This window comes from Rhinolophus ferrumequinum, chromosome 25, assembly GCF_004115265.2.
Source record: "Rhinolophus ferrumequinum isolate MPI-CBG mRhiFer1 chromosome 25, mRhiFer1_v1.p, whole genome shotgun sequence".
NCBI lineage: Eukaryota > Metazoa > Chordata > Mammalia > Chiroptera > Rhinolophidae > Rhinolophus > Rhinolophus ferrumequinum.
The window spans coordinates 21,020,964-21,034,093 of NC_046308.1; positions in this window are offsets into that span (position 1 = coordinate 21,020,964).

The window sequence follows — 13,130 nt, forward strand, 5'->3', positions numbered from 1 at the left end:
CAGGATGTTGAGGTAACAATAAAGTGGGAGAAGCTGGAGGTCAGAGGACAAGGGGAGGGGCTTAGGTGGGTGTGAAAGGGGCGGGGCCAGACCAGGGAGGCTTCTGAGGGGAGCTGAGGGGGTGGGGTTTTATACAAACAGTAGTGAAGACTCACTGAAGGGTTTTAAGCAGGCAGTAACCTGCCTGAGCTGAATGAGAAAGATCTCTCTGGGTGCCTTGAGGAGAGAATGCCTGAGGGAAGTGGGTGATGCAGGTAACAGGAATTTACTAGAATGTTCTGTGCATCTAGTTTGGAGACCATCACCCCATTTGCTCAGTTAAACCAGAATTGGTTATGGGGCACAGTGAGGGAGTTATGGTTTCTGTATTCAACTGCCCAAGCATTCGCCACATCTGCAAACACATCACCATTTTCCATTTAGCTTGCCACTAAAATAATACAACGAGTAAGAAAATGCAAGTTGGGACAATTTTCCATAAAATACAAACAAATTTAGGACACCTAAGACAAAATCGTGATAGGAAACATGTGACACAGATCAGCAGAACACTACAAACATAAGAATGTGAAGTCAATTCCTAAAATAAATAAGCCTGCTACACTCTCCACTGGTGAAAGTGAAGTCTACCAAAGCCATTATTATTATATCACTAAATCAAATCTGATCTCTATGAAAACGGTAAACGTGTCACACGATTGAAATGTTTGCTGAATGGTCCTACTTTGAATGTGCTACTGAGTGTATTGCTGGAAAATTGCCTTTTTATGTCATTTCTCTGACCAAACCCTATACATCCTTGAAAGCGAATCAACTCTTCTCTCATCTGAGAGGTTGTACAGGAAGTTTACTATGCATTTACTTTTGCAACATTTTCACTCACTGGTGGTGAAGGCACCTTCCATAGATGGAGTCTCCTCCTGGGAGTGAGATGCTACAGTAATAGCTACATGTACCAGAATCACAGAGTCTGAGAATCAGACCATGGAAGTGTGAATAGAGACAGCGACCTGCTGAGCTGCACCAAGCACTCACTACGTGGTCAGGACTTTGGACCATGAGAAGGTGTGTGCCCTGTGTCCAGCAGGGTGCGCTGTGGCACTGCTCTGTGGTCCCTGCACAGCTGCTCAGTGAGGACCATTCACTCAAAGGAGCTTGGTCCTGGGGGCTGGTGGCGGTGCTCCCTGATGGGGACTCAGCAGCTGTGTCCTCCCATTCATGGCGGAGTCCCCTGTGCAGGAACTTTTGTGTGATCTCAGCAGGTGCTTCCTCCAGGGCTCTCCCAAGGGTGAAGCCCACCTCCATCCTCCTCAGTCTGGGGTGTGAGCAGAGCTCCAGCACCAGGGCTCAGGGAGGGGCTGGGCAGGCACTGGATGGACACACATTTGCATGGAGAGCCCCTCCTCTGGCAGAGGGTGGAGAAGAAAAGGAGGCCTGGGGCAGCCCAGCCCCACTGTGGGCTCAGGGGCTGTGTGCACCATGGCCTGGACTCCTGTCCTCCTCGTGCTCCTCTCTCACTGCTCAGGTGGGGACATGACTCAGGAACTAGGGCAGCCCTCTGGCTTCCTTCTCTTTCTCTGTCTCAGTCCTTGAGAACCCTTACCCTGGTCCCTGCCCCATCACTGATTTGTGTCTGTGTTGCAGGTTCCCTCTCCCAGCCTGTGCTGACTCAGCCGCCCTCCCTGTCTGCATCTCCGGGAGCATCAGCCAGACTCACCTGCACCCTGAGCAGTGGCTTCAATGTTGGGGACTACGGGATACGTTGGTACCAGCAGAAGCCAGGGAGCCCTCCCCGGTATCTCCTGTACTACAAGTCAGACTCAGATAAATACCAGGGCTCCGGGGTCCCCAGCCGCTTCTCTGGATCCAAAGACACGTCGGCCAATGCAGGGCTTCTGCTCATCGCTGGGCTGCAGCCTGAGGACGAGGCTGACTATTACTGTAATATATGGGATAGCAACTCTAAGACTTACACAGTGTTCCAGACCCACAAGGAAGTGAGACAGAAACCTCCTCTCTGCCCTCCAGGCCTGGTGCAGTCACCCTGCTGGTGGCTCTGACCAAGTCTGGCTCAGCTGTGACTTGTGTGGTCAGATCTTCATCCAGCACCTGCTTTTCCTGGGCCAGTACTTGTTACCAGGTCACATCCTTCTCTTCAGTTCAACTGTTAGATTGGTTTATTGCTCATATATTCTCACTGTGCTCATGTTTTCACAGGCAGATATTCCCCGCTCAGAGATAAAAAGTCTCCCAATATTGACACTTGCGGAGGTCAAATCAGGTTGATTCAGGCCCTGTCCAGCTCAGGGTGGAGGAGTGACTCAGATAAGCTTCTGGTCTGAGCGTTGCAATCTGAATTGTGGGGTACAAACCAACACGCAGAAATGAAGTGTATTCTATAAACGAACAATGAACAGTCCAAATGTAAAAAATAAAAACAATATCGTTTACAGGGTGACCCGTTAGCTCAGTTGGTTAGAGCGTGGTGCTGATAACACCTTGGTTGCCAGTTCGATCCCCACATGCTCCACTGTGAGCTGTAACCTGCAGAAAATCAATAACAACAAACAAACAAAGAAAAAAACACACACAAAAACTATATTGTTTATAAGAGCGTAATGTGAAATATTTAAGTATAAATCTGAGAAAAATGAAAGCCTTGTACACTAAAAAGTACAAAACATTTTGAGGGAATTAAATGAAACTTACATGGATATAACTACTTTGTGGGTTGACATACGCAGTGAGGTTAAGACAACGATTTTTCCCAAACTGAATGACAAACTCACTGCAAGGTATTCGGGTAAAATGTCCTTGCAATGAAGGATGGGGTCGGCGATTTCAGCAAAGAAATGGAAACGGTAAGAAAACACTTACATGAAACAATAGCGTATGAATGATCCTTCTCTAGTTCCATTTTTTGACCTGACTGGTATTTATATAGGTGCTCATTTTGTCTGAAGTCACTAAACTCCATACTTATATTTTATGTATCATATGTGTGTGTGTGTGTGTGTGTGTGTTACACTTTAATTTTTTCAAAGTTCACGAAATGCTAAGAAAATAGGGTTTTCTTGAAAATTATGAATGTTTTTTTTATCCATCATTTCGTTCCTTGCCGTACCCTGCTCCTGTGACCACGGCCTTCAGAGGCCAGACTGCTCAGCATCCCCTTGTTGACGTAGTTCCCCAAGCAGCCTTTTAGACTGAGTCTCTTCCCTGAACGTATCCCATTTGAACGTAGCTTAGTCTGGAATGAATGCACTGTCTGAACTCATCTGCGGTGTGTGCGGGTGGCCTTATCTGTTATCTCCTCCATGTACTATGTGTGGAAACTTGTAGAGACAATTCATTATTGGAACATAAAAGGAGAAAACTGCATGTCCTGCAAAAAAAAATAAACTAGCAGAGTTTTGTGAATATTTGTTTGAGGGATTGTGAGGAACAGATAAAATAATAGACAATAAGTAGTATTTGAAAGTATGAAAACCACCTCTTTCCTTTACGCATAGCCTAATTTTGGGATCTGGATAAAGATAGAGGGCAACTAAATGCATCTAATGTCCCTGGCTCCACTCTACGTCTCTAACGTTACTGTCACTGTATGACATGGAAAGGGGGCCTTACGTCACGACTTCACCTGCATCTGTCCCGAGGAATTCCAGGGAGAAGCCAGGAGTCTTTCCCCATCCAGCTGTAAGGAGCTCTGTCTCCTCCGAGATGCCGCTTACAGACCTCGGAGCGCAGGTCCATGGTGATGGTGCTGGGCTGTTGAAGATGGAGGTCAGCGAGCTCATGAGAGCGGCCCACGTGAGCGACAGCTTTAGGCCTCGTAGTCCTGGACCAGAAGAGGTGTGCGCACTGTTAGGATGTTTACACCATTACCCTGCCTCATGGCCCATCTACAGACAGCGTCCAAGGCTGTCTCAGCATCAAAGTTCTCTTACCGTCAGGTATCAGTTCCACCTCCAGCATTGCGTAGACATGATGTGGCCGACTCCATGCCACAGTGGACACTCCTTCATAATGTACGACACAGGCCACCTGCTCTGAGGAGGGATTCACACAAAGGGCTCAGTGATCAGAGCAAAACAAGCTTAACCTGCAATCACTGGGCACAGACACTAGGGACATGGTTATAGGAAACAAAAGCATTTGTCCGCCTCTTGGAGACTCAGCCTTGGTAATCAGTGTAGACGGTGTGTACCAAGGATCGGTCACCTTTGCTCAGAACACGCACCCACAGGTGCGTCATACCTGATGTGGATCTCCCCTGGTGCTGACCTGTGTGGCAGGGCTCTGCCTAAAGCTGTGACCCAGCTGGAGCATTAGAGCCAAGACAGGGAGCTGATCTCACTCTCCAGAGAAACAGCAAGGAAGTCAACTCTCCCAGGGACATAGATCTCAGGAAATAAAATCACCACATCACCCGGGGTGTAAGTCCGTTGTCCAGGCACATTTCACCCAGAGTCTTTCTCCAGCATCTAAGAAGAGGTGTCTGTCACCTGTGATAATCAATTGAGCTCCCCACCCCAGTTGTGACGACATCTCACTTCTGCTGCAGTTTCATAAAAACCTGATGTTGTTTCAATAAACAAAATGATAACAAATACCGAATATTGATAAAGAATCATAGAGAACACTGCGCACATCCACTTGTTTTCATTTGAAGATTCTTTGCTAATTCCTTTTACCTGATAGGTTAGGCCAGTAATAATGAGCAGCATTGATAAGCGAAGAAAGGTTCTCATTCCTTCACTCTGCAGAATGAGGACAAGAGGTTGGTTTTTAGGAACATTTTCAATGTTCCTAGTGCTCACTCCCAGGAGACACAAACATTAATGTTCTTCAAACCACCTGACTTCAAAGCAGTGACATTGGATTCAATTCTACCCATGCCTCAGAGTGACCAGGCGCTGTCATTGTCTGATAAAAGACCTCCTCAGTAGTGGTGTCACCAAACTAACACCTCGAGTCACCCAACTCACATTTGTCTAATTCTACCTAACGCCCCACGCCCTCTGCCTCATTCTGAGACCTCCTTAAATCCCACGCACTCACTTTGTCTCATCACCCACCTCACTTTAGCTCCATCATTATTATGTTACATTTATTTGGTGTTTCCATGTATAACTTTTAAAATGTCTCTTAAGCACTATGTCTGGACCCATCATATTCAGATATATCGACATGTACTTACTATTGTGATGTCTGATAACAAATTTTTTTGTCATTTATTTATTTATTTATTTTGAAAAATTTATTGGGGTGACAATTGTTAGTCAAGTTACATAGATTTCAGGTGTACAATTCTGTATTACCTCATCTATAAATCCCACTGGGTGTTCACCACCCGGAGTCAGTTCTCCGTCCATCACCATATATTTGATCCCCCTTACCCTCATCTCCCACTCCCACCCCCCTTACCCTCTGTTAACCACTAAACTATTGTCTGTGTCTATGAGTTCTTGTTTCTCATTTGTTTGTCTTGTTCTTCTGTTGTTTTTGGTTTATATACCACATATCAGTGAAATTATACGGTTCTCTACTTTTTCTGTCTGACTTGTTTCGCTTAGCATCATACTCTCAGGATCCATCCATGTTGTCACAAATGTTCCTATATCATCTTTTTTTACCCCCGAATAGTATTCCATTGTGTATATATACCACAAATTCTTTATCCATTCATCTATCGAAGGACATTTTGGTTGTTTCCGTGTCTTGGCCACCGTAAACAAAGCTGCAATGAACATTGGAGCACACGTGTCTTTATGGATAAATGTTTTCAGATTTTCTGGGTAGATACCCAGGAGAGGGATTGCTGGGTCATATGGTAATTCTATTCGTGATTTTTTGAGGAACCTCCACACTGCCTTCCATAGCGGCTGCACCAGTCTGCATTCCCACCAACAGTGTATGAGGGTTCCTTTTTCTCCACAGCCTCTCCAACACTTGTTACTATTTGTCTTGTTGATGATAGCCATTCTGCCTGGGGTGAGGTGATATCTCATTGTGGTTTTTATTTGCATTTCTCTGATGATTAGTGAGGTAGAGCATTTTTTCATATGTCTATTTGCCATTTGTATGTCCTCTTTGGAAAAATGTCTCTTCAGGCCCTCTGCCCATTTTTCAATTGGGTTGTTTGTTTTTTTTGTTGTTGAGTTTCATGAGTTCCTTGTATATTTTGGATATTAGCCCCTTATCGGAGGCACTGTTTGCAAAAATCTTCTCCCATTCAGTTGGTTGCCTCTTTATTTTGTTGGTGGTTTCTTTTGCTGTGCAGAAGCTTTTAAGTTTCATATAGTCCTGTTCGTTTATTTTAGCTTTTACTCCCATTGCCTTTGGAGTCAAATTCATAAAATGCTCTTTGAACCCAAGGTCCATAAGTTCAATACCTATGTTTTCTTCTATGCAGTTCATTGCGTCAGGTCTTATGCTTAAGTCTTTGATCCATTTTGAATTAATTTTGGTACATGGTGACAGATAGCAGTCCAGTTTCATTCTTTTGCATGTGGCTATCCGATTCTCCCAGCACCATTTATTGAAGAGGCTGTCTTTCCTCCATTGTATGTTTTTAGCTTCTTTGTCAAAAATAAGCTGTCCATATTTACGTGGTTTTTTTTCTGGGTTCTCAGTTTTATTCCATTGGTCTACGTGTCTGTTTTTCTGCCAATACCATGCTGTTTTGATTATTGTTGCCCTGTAGTACAAACTAAAGTCAGGGAGTGTGATACCTCCAGTATTGTTCTTTCTTCTTAAGTTTGCTTTGGCTCTTCGGGGTCTTTTGTGGTTCCAAACAAATCTGATGATTTTTTGTTCTATTTCTTTTAAAAAAATGCCATTGGGATTTTGATGGGGATTGCATGAAATCTGTATATTGCTTTGGGTAATATGGCCATTTTAACTATGTTGATTCTTCCAATCCATGAGCACGGAATGTCTTTCCATTTCTTTGTGTCTTCTTCAATTTCTTTCAAAAATGTGTTATAGTTTTCAGGATCTAGGTCCTTCACATCCTTGGTTAAGTGTATTCCTAGGTATTTTATTCCTTTTGCTGCAATTGCAAAAGAAATTGTTTTTATATTTCTTTTCTGAGATTTTGTTGTTAGTCTATAGGAATGCAATGGACTTTTGTATGTTGATTTTGTAGCCAGCAACTTTACTGTATTCGTTGATTGTTTCTAATAGCTTTTTGGTGGCGTCTTTAGGGTTTTCTATGTAGAACATCATGTCATCTGCAAAGTGATAATTGAACTTCTTCATTCCCAATGTGGATGCCTTTTATTTCTTTCTTTTGCCTGATTGCTCTGGCGAGGACTTCCAACACTATGTTGAAAAGCAGAGGTGATAGGGGACAGCCCTGTCGTGTTCCTGAACGTAGAGCAAAGGGCTTCAGTTATTCACCATTAATTATGAGATTAGCTGAGGGCTTGTCATATATGGCCTTTATTATGTTAAGGTATTTTCCTTCTATACCTATTTTATTAAGTGTTTTAATCATAAATGGATATTGTATCTTTACAAATGCGTTTTCTGCATCAATTGATATAATCATATGATTTTTGTCCTTTATTTTGTTTATGTGATGTATCACATTGATGGATTTGTGGATGTTGAACCATCCTTGTGCCCCTGGGATGAACCCCACTTGGTCGTGATGAATGATCTTTTTAATGCATTGTTGTATTTGATTTGCTAAAAAACTTATTCTTAAAATTCTATTCCTCTAGAGGCACTACCAGTTAGAAAATCTGCATTCACCAGGAATCTCAAGAGAAATAAAATCAACAGGATGGATTACAGGTTGATGATGATAGATAGATAGATAGATAGATAGATAGATAGATAGATAGATGATTTATGAGGAAATTGCTTACAGGTTTATGAAGACTGAGAACCTCCAGGATCTGCAGTTGGCAAGGTGGAGACACAAACAATCAGACTGATGCTGGGAGAGGCGAGTCCCAGGAGTGGGGACTCAAACTCTGGGCTGAGAAAGGTCTTGGCTTCACATAGGAAAGAATTCAAACGTGAACAGACATAGAGTTTAAAGTGAAAGTAAGATTATTTAGCACAGAGCCAGAAAAGCAAGGCCACCCCACAGACAGAGGTGATCTCTAATCGCTCATGGAAGAGACACTCCCTCCATCCCCAGGGCTAGGGTTGATATCTGTTTTCTGTTTGCATGGAAATTTTTTTGGTGTGGGAGAGAGGAGGAAGGAAGAACAACGTTAGGCTTATCTGTAACTTCTGTAAAATGCAAGAAGCATAGGGTAGGTTTATCTTTAACATTTTGTAAGGCACAACCTGTGTCATGTTTGTAGTCGGCTTAACTACAGCAATGGTCGTAATGGACTCTGTTTGCTTAACAGCCTTTGGATGGCTTGGTCTGTGGGACTGATTAACGTCTGCCTGAGTTCTGTGTCTTGGAGCATGCAGACAGCTGGCTTGGAATCCAACCTCCTAGTTCCTTCATCTGTCAAAATAGTCCTCATGCTTCTTCCATGTATTAAGATGGTGTAAGTCCCAGTGTGAATTTGTGTCTAAAGGCAGGAAGAGTGATGTCTCAGCCAAAGCCAGTCAGGGAGATAAGTTCTCTCTTGCTCAGCTTTTTCGTTCTATCCAGGTCTTCCATTGATTGGATGGGGACCAACCACTTTAGAGAGGGCAAGGTGCATTAATCAGTTGACACATTTAAATGTTAATTTAGTACAAAACGTTCTTGCGGACACACCCAGAATAATGTTTGAGCCAATCTGTGAGCACCTCCTGGCCCCTCAGTCACACATGGCTTTCATGACAAACCCTAAGGGCAGAGGACGGCTCCCAAGTGCATTTACTTGTTCCATCCAGAGTTCTGTCAGACACACGCCCTGCGCCTGCTCTCCCTCATCTCCTCTTAGAATGTGTCTCCTCTCCCTGAGTCTCTCATGTCCTGTTGTGTTAGGGACACTTTACCTGGTGTCTGATTCTGGTCCTATGATCTCCAGCTTCATCACGGGAAGGCTGTGGGTTCCTCATGGACCCTGAGAAGGGTGTTCTACGGGAGAAGATAGAATTTCTCATTAATAAGTTTGGCCTTTCAAAACACTTTTCTTGTGATGATGTTATCAAGGGCTCCTCCACTTTAGGAGCCAATAGTGGGGAGTTTAGAGAGCATTATGGGACGGACAGAGGTCTCACTCACACTGGGAGTTAGGGCAGACACACGAGTGAACCAAGCTTCCTGTGGCTCCTAATGATGCAGCTGCGGTTGATCAGGCTCGGTCCTTTGTCCTGCTCCATCAAACACAGGACCCTGTGAGGTGCGTCTTCCTGGTGGCCCATTCCGCAGGTTATTCTGAACTGCTGAAGATCATTCTGGACAAGTTAGTGTTGAAGAGGCCCCTGGCTGATGGGAGCTGAGCTGTGTGACCCAGGTGGGATCCTAATGCAGGTTCCCCTGTCCTTCCTCTTAGAGGACAGGTTGGGTTGTTTGTGGACCAGGCTCTGAGGAAGGCACCTGTATGCTTTCCCGATGCTGCTCCCAACTCAGACGTGGCTGTATCTGCACTCTGGGCAGCCGGGGGCGCTGTGGGCCCAGGAGACCTGCTGAGAACCTGTCCTCACTCCTGGTCTGGTGCGCTCAGCTCAGTGTTTACTAGGACCCACCAGGTGTGACCTCCTAGTGTTCCTGAGGGCCTTGGGCTAGCTGGTGCCCACATGGGTCTGGGTCAGCTCTACCTCCCTTGGAATTTGGGTGACATACAGACGTAGACTTGGGACAGCTCTGGCTCTGTTGTGAGTCCTCAGCAGGCTTGAGTGTGACCACCATGGGCTGGACACTTCTCCTTCTCACCCTCCTCACTCACTGTCCAGGTGACATAAGACATATGTGTGAGAAAATGCTTGCATCAAATGTGTGTTAATGATCGCTGTAGGGTCATATGAAAATACAAATGTCCCATTCAAATGGGCAAGAGACATGAACAAATAGTTCTTAGTGGAAAATATACACATGACCAATAAGCAAATGGAAACAGTCCTCAACAACATAAGTTATCAAGAAAGGAAACTGCAACTACAATGACATAGAAATATGTACCAAGCATAACATTGGACTTCATCAAAGTTTAAATCCCCTGCTCTTTGAAAGGCACTGTTAAGAGAATGACCAGACAAGTGATAGACTGAGAGAATATATATGCAAATCACAACTATGATAAAGGACTTGTATCTATAATATATAAAGAACTCACACAACTCAATAGTTGGAAGGTAATGCCATTAAATTAGGGCAGGCACTGCACCAAAGATGTACGTGGTGGAAATAAACACATGAGAAGATTTTCAGCATCATGAAATAATGTGGAAATGCAAATTAAAACCAAAAAACTCGCAACACGTATATGAAAATGGGTGAAAGTAAAAAGTCTGACCATGCATCGTTTTGGCTGGGTTGTGGTCCCAAAACTCGCACAAACTGCTGGTGGGAGTGGGGATTTGATAAACTGCTTTGGAAAACACTCTGCCATTTTCTAAAGAGGTTAATCATATGCCTTCCTTATGATTCAGCCATTATATTTGTCTAAGAAAAAATAAAGTGCATATCAGTGCAAAGACTTGTACAACAAAGTGTGTGGCAGCTTTATTCATCTGTAATATACATAAATGTATATATTAAGACTTATATTAATTAAGAAATCAAATATTCATGCTATTAATAGTTATATATTAACACATTTATTTATTTATTTCTCTATTTATTTATAAAATAAATAACCCTTTATGTGTAACAGTCCCAATATGGGAACAACTCAATTTCCAGTTCACAGGTGAAAGGATAAACGCACAGAGGAATAGCCGTATAATGGGACACTATTTAGCATGCCCCGACCTATATATTCATGCAAAACACGGCTAGACCTCAAAAGATGATGCTAAATGAAGGAAGTCAGCAAAACAGAAAAAATAAGATTCAATTTATGTGAAATTCCACGCATTATACACTGTCTTATAATGACAAAACACAGATCAGGGGTTGCCCAGGGATTGGGGAGGAGGAAGCAGGAGGGAGAGACTTCCAAGGGGGCATGTGAACACATTTAAGTGTGACAGATACACTATTACTACCTCGGCTGTGGTGATAACTTCACGGGGGCACACTGTGAGAAGTGAACACATTCTACAGTCAATTATGGGCAGATGATTGTATGAAAATTGTCCCTCACTGAAGTTGTACTTCATGTGTCTGTGTCTCTTCCTTACGACAGACAAACTTCTTTACAGTGTGGCTCCGATGACTGTTACCTGGCCAGAAGCTTTAATACCATCAGCCACAGCCATGATCACCTTTCTGTTCTGCCATCTGCTCCACAAACCGACTCTATTTCATGTCGCTGAGTATTTGCAAACTCTGCTAAACTTCTAAGATTCAAGCCTATCTTCTCGGAATACTGAGCGCTTTGTTTGTCCACCAGCAGGACCCTCACGCCTCTTCCAGACCTAGATCTCCAGTTGCCTGCTTCCTGTGTCTGCTCAGTCCTTAATCCCAGAGCCCTCGGCATTCTCACCGCAGGTACTTCTGTCTCGTGCAGTGGTCATATATTCCACCGCTCTTACTCCTCGTAGTCTAGGAATTCCCTCCATGGAAAAGGCGGTTTGTTAATATCAGGTCCCTTGGGACAGAGCAGGGGTTATGGCGCCAGGATGTTGGAGGAACGACAGTGACCCAGCCACGAGGCCTAAATTACTACCATTATTGCCACTAAGAGACTGAAGTTTGACCAGTGGGCAGCAGAGGGCGCCGTGGGTCTGACAGCCGGCCACCCTGATGTTTAATCCCCCCAAACTCCCGAGGCCGGGGACCCTGGTGCCTGTGTTTGCTGAAGAGGACTCAGCAGCTGTGTCTTCTCTGGGCTGGGGAGTTTTTCCTGCTCAAAGGTCGGTGTCAGGTCCCAGCAGGTGCTTCCTCCTGGGCCCTCCCAGGAGACAAACTCTGAGACTTACCGTCAGACTCTATCGGCCTAAAGAACTAAGCTCAGACTTCAGCTGTGGTCAGGGTGGTGCAGGTTCTCCAGCAGGGGAAACTCATTTGTGTGAGCAGCCCCTCCTCTTTCAGGCCAGTGGAGAAGATAAAAGAAGCCTGGAGCAACAGAGGCCCAGCTCCTGGTTACACCAGGGCTGTGTGCACCATGGCCTGGACCCCGGTCCTCCTTGTGTTCCTCTCTCACTGCACAGGTACGGACAGGCCTCAGGGAGCATGGCATCCTCCAGCTTCACTCCCACCTTGTTCAGAATCCTGAGAGTTTCCCAGATTCTTGGCCTAGAAGCCATAAGTGTCTCTGTTTGCAGGTTCCCTCTCCCAGCCTGTGCTGACTCAGCCGCCCTCCCTCTCTGCATCTCCGGGAGCATCAGCCAGACTCACCTGCACCCTGAGCAGTGGCTTCGTTGTTGGTGGATATGTCATTGCGTGGTACCAGCAGAAGTCAGGGAGCCCTCCCCAATATCTTCTGGGTTTCAAGTCAGACTCAGACAAGGTCCAAGGCTCTGGGGTCCCCAGCCGCTTCTCTGGATCCAAAGACACCTCGGCCAATGCAGGGCTTCTGCTCATCGCTGGGCTGCAGCCTGAGGACGAGGCTGAGTATTACTGTGCTGCATGGCACAGCAACAGTGGTACTTACACAGGGCTCCAGACCCATGGGGAAGTGAGACTAAAACCCCTGCTGTGCTATTCCTACCTGGGACTGTCACCCCTGCTGTGCCTTGAACCAAGTCCAACTCAGGGTGACATCTATTGTCCTTCCTTCATCAGTACCTCTTCCTAGGACCCTTGGATGTGCAAATGTTTTCTCATTTTCCTTACGTAAAAAGTTCATTCGCTGATCGCTGATACCTTCTCAGACTGATTGTGTCTACGCAGACATAAAACAGTTCTTAGGGCTACGTACCCCTCCTGGGAAGGAGGTGGTGGACCCCACCCACGCCCAGCCCAGGGTCTTACCTGACTCAGAGATGTGGGTGGTCTGAATGCTTCTGCTCCGTCCCTGGGTCCAGCACTGGTGAATTGGGGTCACGCTCCCTCACCACTGAGGTAAGTTCTGTAAGAACCACCTCTTCCTTATTTCAAGGTGACCTGAGGTTCATGCCAA